Below are 12116 nucleotides of genomic sequence, written 5' to 3'. Positions count from 1 at the left end.
CTCATATAAAACAAAGAACACTTTATGGCCTGTGCCTTCTCCTGCTTAAGTCAAAGACAAAATTCCCCTTGCTTTCAAAGGGAAAGAGATAAGAAGTGACTACGTCTATGTCTACATTAGCATTTTGTCAGTAAAACTTTTGTTGGGCAGTGGTGTGAAAAATCAACCCCTGACCAACATACGTTTCACTGAGAGAAGCACCCGTGTGGACAGTGCCATATCGGCATGAGAAGCTCGTTGGGGGTGCTTTAATTATGCCAACGGGAGAGAGCTCTTCCATACAGCTGTGCTGCTGGAAGATCTGTAGTGTAGACATAATCTACGTGGAAAAGGCATAACCTGTACCCATAAACCAGAGATGGGTGAAATCAGCACCTGTAGTTGTTTTACCTTTCTCATCCAATCAGCAAACTGTGCACTTGGGCCCCAATTCAGCAAACCATTTAAGCATAAGTTTTGTGGTCAAGTGTTTTACTGGACGATTCTGTTAAAATATCACAGATTTACAGACAAACACACAATAACCAAGCTTGAGGCACATATACTGAGTCTCTGCTGCCTATACTTACATTTACTGTAGCTACTAGGATCATGCACAAACTGATCTGACTGTCCCTAGGGCATAGTTTACAGGTAATCATCAGTTCAGATGGGCAGCTTAAATAATTATTGGAGAGGGTATCATTCCCTGTGGTGCAAAGGTGCGACTCCCATGAAAGGGTTGATTTATGTAAGGCTACTGCTTCCAGGGGATTGATCCACCAATGAATGTTTGTTCTGATGATGTAATGCCTGTAACTGGATAACCTGCCAGAGGGCTTTGGTGGCTGAAGTTTTTGTGGAGCCAGAGGGAGGTGGAATGCTCTCTGCAGCTTGCTTGTGCAGTTTCAGTTAAGCTCATGTGTATTAATCTCTTACTAAAATCAGCTATTTTCTTAATTCAGCTCAAGAATGTTAAATAGTTTTACTGTAAACACAATTCTTCTGCCATGCTAGCACTGAAAGTATCACCACCACCTTATACTTCACCATACCTGCTGGCACTTACATGCTAATAAACAAAGAGTACTTGGGTAGCTGAGGGAAGGAATTCATGGAGTGTCAAATATTAGTAGGAAGTGTTAGCACACTAGAGTGTACTGCTGCAGTTACCTGTGGCATGAGTTCAGAAACATTCTAGGGACGTCGCTTCACCTCGTTTCACACCTTAATGTGAGCACCTTATTGCCAAACTTCCATCTCCCATTCCTTGACCTTCTGCCAAACTGGTCCCCACAGCACAACGTACCACCGCAAGGAGAGGCTGAACAGTTTGTCTGAGTAAGCTTTAAAAATCCGCTGTCAGCCAAAACAGTCCCTGAAGAGGAAGCTTTTTATGGCATTGTTTGGGATCTTACACCATTCTCTCAAGTAAATGGTCTTAACTGGGCCATTAAGGCACAGCCCTTAGTAGGGAGGATGTGGGGAGCACATTCAGGAAAGCAAAAGGCTACACGTGTGCCTTGGGGAACTGCAAGAGGGAAGGCTTCCTGTGTCCTCCACATCTTGTGGAGCCATGCACAGCCTGCCTATTAGGTTGACTGCATTCATCTGTGTTGCAAGGGAGCTTGGATGGGGTATCCCTCCCTGTACAAACATTGTGGGAAAAGCACAACTGGTACATTTTGGAGCAAATTCTAAAGACATGGAGAGGGCAATATTGTGAGGATGAAAACTGCTCCTGAAGGGAGCAACAGGACCCATAGCACCCTCCAGAAATGCCTCAGAATACCTGAGAATCCAAAGCAGATGACCCAGTTGTGAATGACTTATGTGTGTGTGAGGTAGCACAGGAAGCTCCTAAACCCTTTCAGTTCCTGCTTTTTGCCTACTTGCAACAGCACCTCTTCTGTTGTGTCTGACAGGAGCAAAGCCTTCTGGGACAGATTAACTCCACTAGTAACGGGTAGGCAGTCGACATAAAAACAGGTTCTGGAGACCACAGCACAGTGCCCACTGAACACTAAAATCTATATTTACTTTTGCTCATTAAAGATTTGCAAGGAGGGCGGCAAAGTCTGAAGGATGGTGACAATTTTTTCCCCATTGCCTTCTGGCCAGCACAGTTCTGTTAATTATTAAGGGACACCTGTTAGAAATTCAGAAGTTTTTAAAAGTGTTAGAAGTTTGCTTTTGGGTGGGGCTGGAGGGGGCCAGGGGAAGAGATTTAATGTCATCCTGTGACTTCTGACTGTTCAGTCAAGTCCCTGCATTCATTCTTACTATGTAGAAGTGTGTGCTGGGTTCCGTTTATTGTAGGGCCCTTAATATTTGTTGAGAATGTAAGTTTTGCTGTCATTAACCATTATCAAGCAATGCACTTAAGCAGGTGTTTCATTTTAAGTCCTGTTGATGTCAATGGAACTAATTACATGCTAGAAATTAAGCATATCCTTAAATACTTTGCTGGTTTAGAATTATAGTATGTTTTTCTTTAAAAAACCTCCCAAATTGTATAAGAATTGCTTATAGGGAGACAGTTGTATTCACTGTACCCTTTAGCATCATTCACGCATGGCAACAAACGTTTTTTCCAGACTCCTCATTTACAGGGAGAAAGAAACCTTGTGGGTTAGATGCCCTCCCTTCTTAAAAGGAAAATCCTGTTACTGTGCTTAGAACATTAGTATACAAGGCTTTTGTCCTGTTGGCCTAATAAGTTGTAAGACCAGTTTGTATTCAACTTTGCCTGGCAGGTTTAATTTCCTCCTTTACCTATAAATATTCCCTGTGGCTGGACAGCGTGCTGACAGCAGTGGAGTTTGCAGGCTGCGTGCTTTCTCAGGCATATCCTCTTGGGGGACAGGACAGCATTGTTTGATCAGAGCTATGATGTCATTTTTGCAATATGTTCTTCCCTAGTTTAAGCCAAGTTCTGATACTAACAGTGGCCTAGGGCAAATAACTGTACTAGAATCTGCTACCATTATTCAGGCTGTATAGTCCCAAGAAAAGCTGGCTACTAAGCTGCTACTCAATGTGAGTAAGTATGTCTGAATCAGGCCCAAAGAATTTTGGGTCTAAAACCCATGAATACAGGGGGGAAAAGTAACACCTTCTCTCCCTCTCTCTTTCCTATACACATAAAAATAGTGATAACTAGATAAACTTCCAGGTGCGTTTTTGTTTTTCCATCCTGACTCTTTAAAGGTTTACCTGCAAAATGGGTGCAAGTCAATGATACGTTATTTTGCACTTGTATGGTAACCAGTCATGGTGTGTGCGAACAGCACCCTTCAGAGCTATCTATTGATGTTACTGTTTTTAGGAGCACAAACAATCCATGAAATAAAAGGCTGTTCCAAGGCTGTGGGCAGACCTGGAGGGTATGCATTTAATGAAGATTTTAATAAGCCATTCCCTCTGAATTTACAGCCCAGCCTTTTGACAATGCCCAACCCACTGCCACGGGCTAATGCATAAAGGTACTGTAAAATGCCTTTTAATTATGAACTCTGAAGTTCAGAGGAGTCAGGGTGTGACAGTAACATCCCACATTTCCACTCCTGGCCCTGGCTCTCTTAGTGTGTGTTCAGCTCCTACCAATAGATTTTTTTTTAAAAGAACTAATTAGCCTTGCGTGCTTATTAGATTTCTGGAAATGCTGAGAGACTAATAGTTAACTTGTTCTTAAAAGTTTTTTCATTTTATGCAGATTTATCAGTATCTTGACATACTCTTCAGTGTAACTAATATAGACCACAATAGTGAGTGCCCTGGAAAGGCTAGTGTATTAACTGAACCACTTTTCATATTTTACATGCTGTCTTTTGCTAATAGTCCTTAAGATCTGAATGTCTGGAAGGCGATGGAACATTCTCAGTGGAGAGCCCTCAACGCTGGAATTCACTATCCCATTGGTTCATCAGAACCTGAGTGTGTTGACTTGTTTTTTGCTGATCTATTCACTGTGGGCCAGATCCACACAGGACCACTTACATGCTACTTGACACTCAGAAATTCTGAGGGATGACAGGACAAAAGCAAAAGTGGCCAGAAGGGGAGGGATTTGGATGTACTCTGCAAGAACTAGGAACCTTAAGACTACAATAACTTCTGAGAATTTACCAAGACGAGAGGATTTGAGGGACCTGTCCCGGTCATGAGACTGTAAGGGGATAAAGGGAAGTTGGGAGGGGCTTTCTTTCCTCTGGCTATTGAGAGAAATCTTCCCTTTTGAACCATATTCTTCCAACTGAGAACTGTTTTAGAACTCACTATGTCTGGGTCACACTATGCTGTTCTGTCTTCCATCCACAGGTTATACTAAACAGCTACTTCAGGGCATTGCTTCAAAGCTGTGTGGCTATGAATCCTGGCTAGGCAATTCAGTTCCAACTCTGTACCACAGTGTGAGGCCAGAATTTAATCAGATGACTTTTGCTTAATATGGGGAAGGTGTGGAGAAAAAATGTCTCCTATTTGGGAGAGGACCCCTTTTAGTTTGACTCTGCCAATAAGTCACCTGTATTGCTTATCATTTGCAGCTGTGCTGAGAGCCTTCTGCCTGAGTGCATTAATTTAATTTTGGATTTAATAAACTCTGACCTGCTGGAGCCATTTACCCCGATCTAGTGGAGACATTTACTCTTGCATTTAGGCCCTCAGTTACTATGGTAACAAATGCAATGGCAATGCCAATACATTAAATAAACTGAATCACTAACAGAGCTACTTATAGATGTTAAAAATAAGACTGTGCCTTAGGGGTGGATGAACCCTAACATGTGAGGGTTCTGATTTGCACCAGATAGGTGCCATTACAGAATCTGAACCCTGGCCTTCCTCTTCATCCCATACTCTTGGAGCTAACTTCCATGAACTCTTCTGACCCTGAGGTGACAACGTAGCCAATTAGTCCTCCTGCCTGCATTTTGGAGAGGGTCTTGTGGAGAATTGGGGTTTTTTTTGCCATCCACTTTCCTTGAATAGCCTCATTGGTGTTCCTCTCTGCTGACCCCAGCTCGCAAAGGCAAGATTTGGCTCAGCAGACTCAGAGACCGATCTAGATTTCTGCTTCAACTCTTTTCCTAGCCACAGTGGTGATAATGACATTTTGACCCATGTAATAATGATAAATTCCATTTCCTTGGATAATTGAGGCTATAGCTCTTATAAACAATAGGTTACTGTTGCAGCTATTTCTTAGTTGAACACTGTAGCTATTTGGTTATAAGGGAAGATGGTATCCCAAGAATCAATCAAATGTTATGAAATGTTCTGCTGCTTTATTGTTCTAGAATCATCATTTCCTTATTTTGTGGAAAACCAGCTTTCCTTCTGCTGAAGAAGCCCAGCATATGCTTTAAAGACATAGGAAACTAGGCAAAACCAGTGTTTATATAAAAGGATGAAGTTTGTTTAGGAAGGAAACCTGGCTGTATTTCACACAGAAGATCTTTTCAAGCATTAATTTAGTACTATTTATTTGGCCTTGACTGGCATGCCTGAAAGTGTTTATGAGTAAGAACAGGACAGTTTAAACTGTTGGAGCATCTATAAAGAAATGACTATGACATAGATCAAGCCATTCATGCTGCTGCCACTTAAGGCAGTGCAGTTTCCTCACAGCCTTGTATTTGGATTTTAAGTGAGCAAATGGCAATCCCCTGATACAAATAGGAGGGGGATGGCTCAAAGGAGAGCTTGCCCAGATCCCGGTTATGGATCAAGCATAATATATCTTGGGATTCCAAAGTAGCTAACTTATCCCCATTTAGGTTTCCATAGGGATTAACTTAAAGACTGATACAGTGGAATAACATTCATCTGTTCAAGTTTTCATAGAAAAAAATAATTTATCTGCTTCTTTGGATCCAGGCCAAACATCGCATTTCATAACATATCAATAGGTTTGGACTCAACCTGCCTGAATTTCTGGTTAATATTTGCTGATCTTAGTAAATATGACACCCATTTCTAATTTCTAAGGGAGAGATTTGCCAAATAAATTCATTTCCATTTGTACAAAACACAAACATCTGAGCTGGATTTACAAGCCTTTTCATGACTTGATGGGCCTCTGACAATGCCTCTTTTTCAGACCTGTGTGACAGGCAGACCGTGACCATTTTTTGAAATAAGATTCATTTAAGGGAAAAAAGTATATGTGCATTTTGATTTGATGCAGTGGTATGAACTTTGCTGAAAGCAAAAATGAAAATCATGTATCCAAGAAGAGCTGAATGTTGGATGCCTTGCATCTAATGTTCATCTAGGTGCATTGCATAATTTCACCCTGAATCTTACCTACCTGACAGGCAGCTCTCTGTCAAAGCATGAAGCCTTCAGAGACTCAGAGGCAATGCTGTCATTTGAGAAATGGATGTTTTTCCCTTTTGAAAATACTTTAGGACCAGATTCCGTCTCATTTATTTATTCCAATGTTAAATACGCAATGAATGGCTCTGGGTGCTGTCACATCGTTGAAAAAGTATGGTAGTGAATAAAGTCAGACTGAAGCTGCACAATAATGTGCAGTGTAATTGTCACATTCTGGGGTGCAATCCAGATCAGTGAAGGGCTGTGTCCCCACTGCCCTACAGCCCTGGGTGCCTCCCAATGCTTTGCTGCTATAGTTCCCAATCCAGGCCCCTCACAAACAGCATGCAGGTCACACCCTGAAGGTCTGTGCATTTTTGCAGCCTGCCAGCACTATCCAGCCACACACTGGCATCCACCAGCCTAGTCTACCACTTGCAGGGTGGCCCCAACACATTCTCAGTCCTGAATTTCCCCCCCAAAATGTGTGTTCTGCACTGTCCAGCCCTTTTTTGGATAGTTCAGATATTTTAGGTCTGTTGCCCATGTAAGGGAACAATGTCCAACACTTTGCTACTTTAAATGGAGTTACCACTCAGCTCAGTTTAACCACAACACTGAATTAGTTTTCATTAAAGAATAAAACAAGTTTATTTAATTACAAAGAGAGGTTTTAAGTGAGTGCAAGTACAAGGCATTAAAGTAAGAAATAGTTACAAGAGAATTAAAGATAGCACTAGAAAGCATTGTAAAATTTAAACTAGACTTGGTTCAAGATGAAATCCCTTACCGCATTTCCCAGTAACATTGCTGATCAAATTTCCAAATCTGTTTCTGAAGTCCAAAGGCTAATTCTTTTGTCTTCTTTGGTGTGAGTGTGAGACAGATGGATAGGGAGAGACACCTTGGGGTGTTTTTGCCCTGCACTTCATAGTCAGTCTTTGAAAAGCATTTTCCTGAGGTTACACCTCGATAAAGTTAGTTCCTGCTATGAGGACAGAGACAAGACATTTTGTGGGGAGAGAGGTTCCATGCTGCTGTTTACTAAAATGCAGATCAGTTTGTTCCTGCCCCACTTCCTTGCCAAAGAATGGCCGCTTCACAGGTGATTGCCCATCAACTTTGACACCTGGCAATAGACATCAGCTTGTCCTTTGTCTTTGAAAAATGGGTTCACCCAGACTTTTGTAGCGACCTTTCAGTCCTGATGTCAGCTTATGCTCATAACTTTACATATAATGTTGCTACCCACATTTCACCACGATATTATTGACCAGCAAGTTACTAGTTTTCAAGTGACACATCACAAGGCATATTTTGTACAAAGATAATTACAGTGGTGTAATAGTGTGTGAATAGAGAGGTGCATTCGGTCAGAGTAATACAATCATGTAGACAAAGCCACACTGGAAGGGGCCATGTTGCAGCTGGAGTTCCCAGGAAGAATTCTGGGACAGTCTGGCAGAATTCCTCCTACGAGCTCCTGGAGAGCACATACTGAAGCAGAATCTCCATCTCCCTATTCCCAACCCTTTCCATACTCACCCATCCCTCCCTACCATCTTTCAAGCAGCTAGCGCACATGGCAAAATTCACAGAAAGCAGAGGCTGGATTCTTCATCCATGCTCTGGCTGTCCTTTTGTCCAAGATGCAGGAGTTGGACGGGGGTGTGGGGTCCGCTTCTTGCTCTATTCTTCCTCTTTTAGTCCCTCCCAGGGGTTGGCCACAGTCCTACCCTTTTTCTGTATAGCGACCTTCATGCAAATGCTTCATGAAACTGGATAATACAGTCACAGAGCTTAGTTACAGAAGGGAAAGAGGGGCATTAAAAGGAAAAGGCAAGATAGAAAAGGTATATTCTTGAATCAGCAAGTGTATGAGTCAATATGTCCCTCGGTTACACAGGTGCACCTGCACTGAGTTCAAGTTCACTTCAGTGAGCTCAGCAGAGGTGGCCCCTGGGTAAGTGAGGTCAGTGTGGAGCTGGTGAGAAAGGGACACAAACTCCTAACACGGCATCTGGAGGGCTAGAATGAGATGGATGTAATGGGGGCGGAATCTAAAAAATGTTGCATTGTCTTCTTCAGAATCTGCACATTGCAAACTAAACGGATGCTGAAAATTCCCACTAGAGCTGCTGCTTAAAACCCACCCTCTCTTCTCTCTGGTGCAGACTACATGTAAGCACTGGTGAGGGACTTGGAGGTAGGACCGGATTAGAAATGTGAGAAGGGGAATTCCTACTGAAGTCAAAGGAGGAGCAGCTGGATCAGCTAGTGAAATGCAGATAAACAGATCCAAAATGCCAAATTTGTATCCAGATTTTGAACTTCTCAAAAGTTCAGGGCTCCTTAGAACTAGGGTTTCAGGTCAGCTCGTTATAGAGAAGAATCAGCTATGATTTAGGATCAAAATCCAGATTGTGGCTCCTTTCTCTCTCCTCCCACAGTTTGGGGACGGTCAGTTCTGGGCATGTGATCTAGGGTCATCATTAATTAAATGGATGCGGATGGGCAATTAGTGCCTTTCCTGGCAGAGTCCCTATTGTTTTCTATGTCAAAGGAAATGAAGAGAGCCAAGGCAGATGTCACTGGAAACCCCCTCTCTCAACACAGTCATCTTGTTAATCAGAACAGAATCTCTTACTTCATCTGAGACAGAGACCATCACTGCCAGAAAGGACAGCAAGAGGGCCAAGAGGGGCAGCGGGGGCGGCAATGCTGTTGCTGTGGGAAGTGAATAGAACTGCCTTTACTGCTGGTTATTTCTGTAACATTCAGAATAGATCCTTTTTGTCACATACAGAAATGCACTAAGAGAAGCAAAAGAAACAATTAGAATAGAGAATGGGACAACCAGTACGTGTCGAGGCAATGTCACAGGCCCAATCCTGTTTACTTTACTCACACACGAAGAATCCCTTGGATTTCATGAGTATGGAAATCAGGACTCAGCTCCGTATCCCTTACTGACTCCTACTTCTAGAATTGCCACGTCTACGAATATGATAATGGAATCAACTTAGGGCAGCAGTTCTCAACCAGGGATCAGGGACAGTTAGACTTGCTGGGGGCTAGGGCAGAAAGCTGAAGCCCCGCTGTGTGGGGCTGAAGCCCAGAGGCTCCCAACCCTTCCACGTGGTGCTGAAGCCGAAGCCTGAGCAACCTAGATTTGCGGGGCTCCCTGTGGAATGGGCCTTGGGCAATTGCCCTGCTTGCTACCCCCTAACGCTGGCCCTGGATTTCATACGCAGAAAAACAGTTGTTGTGGCACTGGTGGGACGTGATGGAGTTTTTATATCATGTTGGGGGGCCTCAGAAAGAAAAAGGTTGAGAACCCCTGAGGGGTAAATGATGAATAGGTCCCCTTGGAGAGACATCAGAAATGGGCAGTGGACTATTTCCCCACACACCTAAAAAAGCAAACACAAGTAACCTCACATCCCTTCACTGCTATGGCCTAAGGTAACAAGGAAAACCCAAATTTTAAAAAGCAACTTGCGCTTCCTGATTGGATCCTTCCTGTTAACTTGCAGTGTCATTATTGGATCCAAACTTTCCGTGCGGTTATACCAATGTATCACTTGATGTTATGAATCCAAACGCTCTACATTTGTGCTTTTAAATGGAAATAGTTGGTGACAAAAGTACTTTCATCTCTAGTTCAGCTCCCCTTTAAAAAATCACTGAAAAAAACAAGACCCAAAAACCATCTGTAACAAAAAGCTTGCTTTCCATTTTGTCACATTTGTGGAGGATTCCATGGAAACAGAGGTTAGAAGCTATTAAAATGCTGAGCATGTAATTAGAGACAAGATGGTGAAGTAATATCTTTTGATGGACCAACTTCTGTACATGTAGCTGGCACTCAACAAATAATAAACAATAATAAAAAATGAATGAATTCAGTGCCTGCAAAAAGTGCCAAACTCTCTTTTTATCTTACCCAGAAAGCAACAATACTACCAGCAGTGGCAGTTCAAGCTTCCCCCTGCTATCCAGTGGGCTCCAGCCAGGCTTGGAGGGGCCACCTAGAGGATAAGATTTATTTAGTCATTGGCCTGTCTGCTGGAATTGCTAGGGTGATGAGTGGTTTTGTGATATGGATACCTCTCTGCTAGGAACTGAACAGAAGCTACTGACTAATGTCATATAGTCTGCAAAGAGCAATCAGACCCTGCTTCCTACCAGACCCAAAGTATGTAAGGCTCCAAGGGTCATTGCACAGGCTCTGAGAAAGTCACTAAATCCGTTGTGAAGCAACTTTGAGAAAAGTAAAAGGAAATAAATTTTTAAAAAAGGATTCTGATTTTCTTCTCTGCCCAGGACCCAGCCACCATCATGAAGAACATTGTCAGTCAGAGAGCAGCAGTTTGGCTCAGAAAGCTGAGGTTGTACCAGGCAGTCCTCTAGTGCTGGATTATTTTAATTAATCGGCTCTTTGGGGCTTATTTGTGATTTCACAAGCCCTGTGCTCACAGCAGCTCAGAAAATCTCAGGAAAAGGGTGCTTATAGTCTGTAGGGCTGTATGTGGCTTTTCCTGGGAATTTGTGAAGTCTCAGGCAGAGCAAATGGAGTCCTGATCATGAGAGGTTACTCCAGGCTGCTAAATACATGTAAGGTGGGGCAGGGAACACTGAGCAGAGTGAACCCACACTGGAGCAACCAAAAGGGTGATGGGGAAAGACAGGAGTAATAGCTCTGTCTTTCTTTAAGAATAGCTAGGTGAGAGGGAGATATAGGACTAGAGAAGAAACACCATCTTCCTCCCAGTAGCTAAAAGCCACAAAATAATTGCAGTGAGATGCTCTGACATCACTTTGCAATAGTAAAGCTGCAATGTTACATCTGTACTTAATTATAGCATGTTATAGTGATGCAATAACCATTGTAAAGGTGGCAGAAGTCAGATCATGCCATGGCTATTTGTAGCTCTCTCTGATTGCACGGCTCTCCAGCTTTCCACAGTCCAGAACTATTGCCATATAAGGTATTGTCCGCACACACCCCTGCCCCCCCCGCCCCCGCCAACAATTACTAAGTACCTCTGTTGAACTCTATCTTGCAGAGAAAGGAGGAATATCAAGAAGACCCAGTGTCAAACTCTTGAGGAGAACCCTAAAAAGTCAGTGTACGGTAGATTCTACTCTCTCACTCTGAGATGCAGATCAACCACAAATAAAATGAGTATATTAAAACATTTTTGTAAAAACAAGCACCCTCAAATTCTGAGCCAATGAAAATCTGACACCCTAGTGCCTTGTATGGACTATTTTTTGGCATTCTAAATATCTGAATTTAAATTCATATTAGACCTTGAAGCACATTAATAACTATGCTGAAGTTTCAGAGGCTCCTCTGTACACCCAAAGGACACCAATTTATTATAAAAATTTGCAGAACAGATATGCATTGTTAAAAGAGAGAGATGGAAGAAAACTGATACTAAGTATCTGATGGAGTCACAGGAGATAAATCAGAGTATAAAGAAATCCACAGACTCCATCTGGTTGGAGAAGCCAAAGCAAAGACCTTTGATATTCAGAGAACTTTCTACAGCTTTGACTCTACTTTCTCTGCCCTGTGATGATGGGCTGTTTGCTCCAACCCTCTCCCTACCTCTCCTTCACAGTCTCTTTATCTCAGCTTCACTCCATACCTGTCCCTCTTACCCTTTTCTTCCCTGCTCTGCCCCGTCATAAATATAAAGGGAAGGGTAACAGCCTTTATGTATGCAGTAACATAAAATCCCTCCTGGCCAGAGTACAGAATCACTTTACCTATAAGGGGTTAAGAAGCTCAAATAACCTGATTG

At 42.7% G+C, this 12116-nt stretch overlaps 1 protein-coding gene across 2 annotated transcripts in view; it reads right to left on the bottom strand.

Annotated features, from left to right (window-relative positions):
* SPATA13 (spermatogenesis associated 13) overlaps positions 1 to 12116 on the bottom strand; it is a 266452-nt gene that overhangs the window by 131084 nt on the left and 123252 nt on the right. The gene's annotated exons all lie outside the window — the stretch shown is intronic.

Source organism: Gopherus flavomarginatus, chromosome 1 (genome assembly GCF_025201925.1).
Source record: "Gopherus flavomarginatus isolate rGopFla2 chromosome 1, rGopFla2.mat.asm, whole genome shotgun sequence".
NCBI lineage: Eukaryota > Metazoa > Chordata > Testudines > Testudinidae > Gopherus > Gopherus flavomarginatus.
The sequence above is the reverse complement of the archived record's forward strand: the minus strand, read 5'-3'. Positions and strand labels throughout refer to the sequence as shown.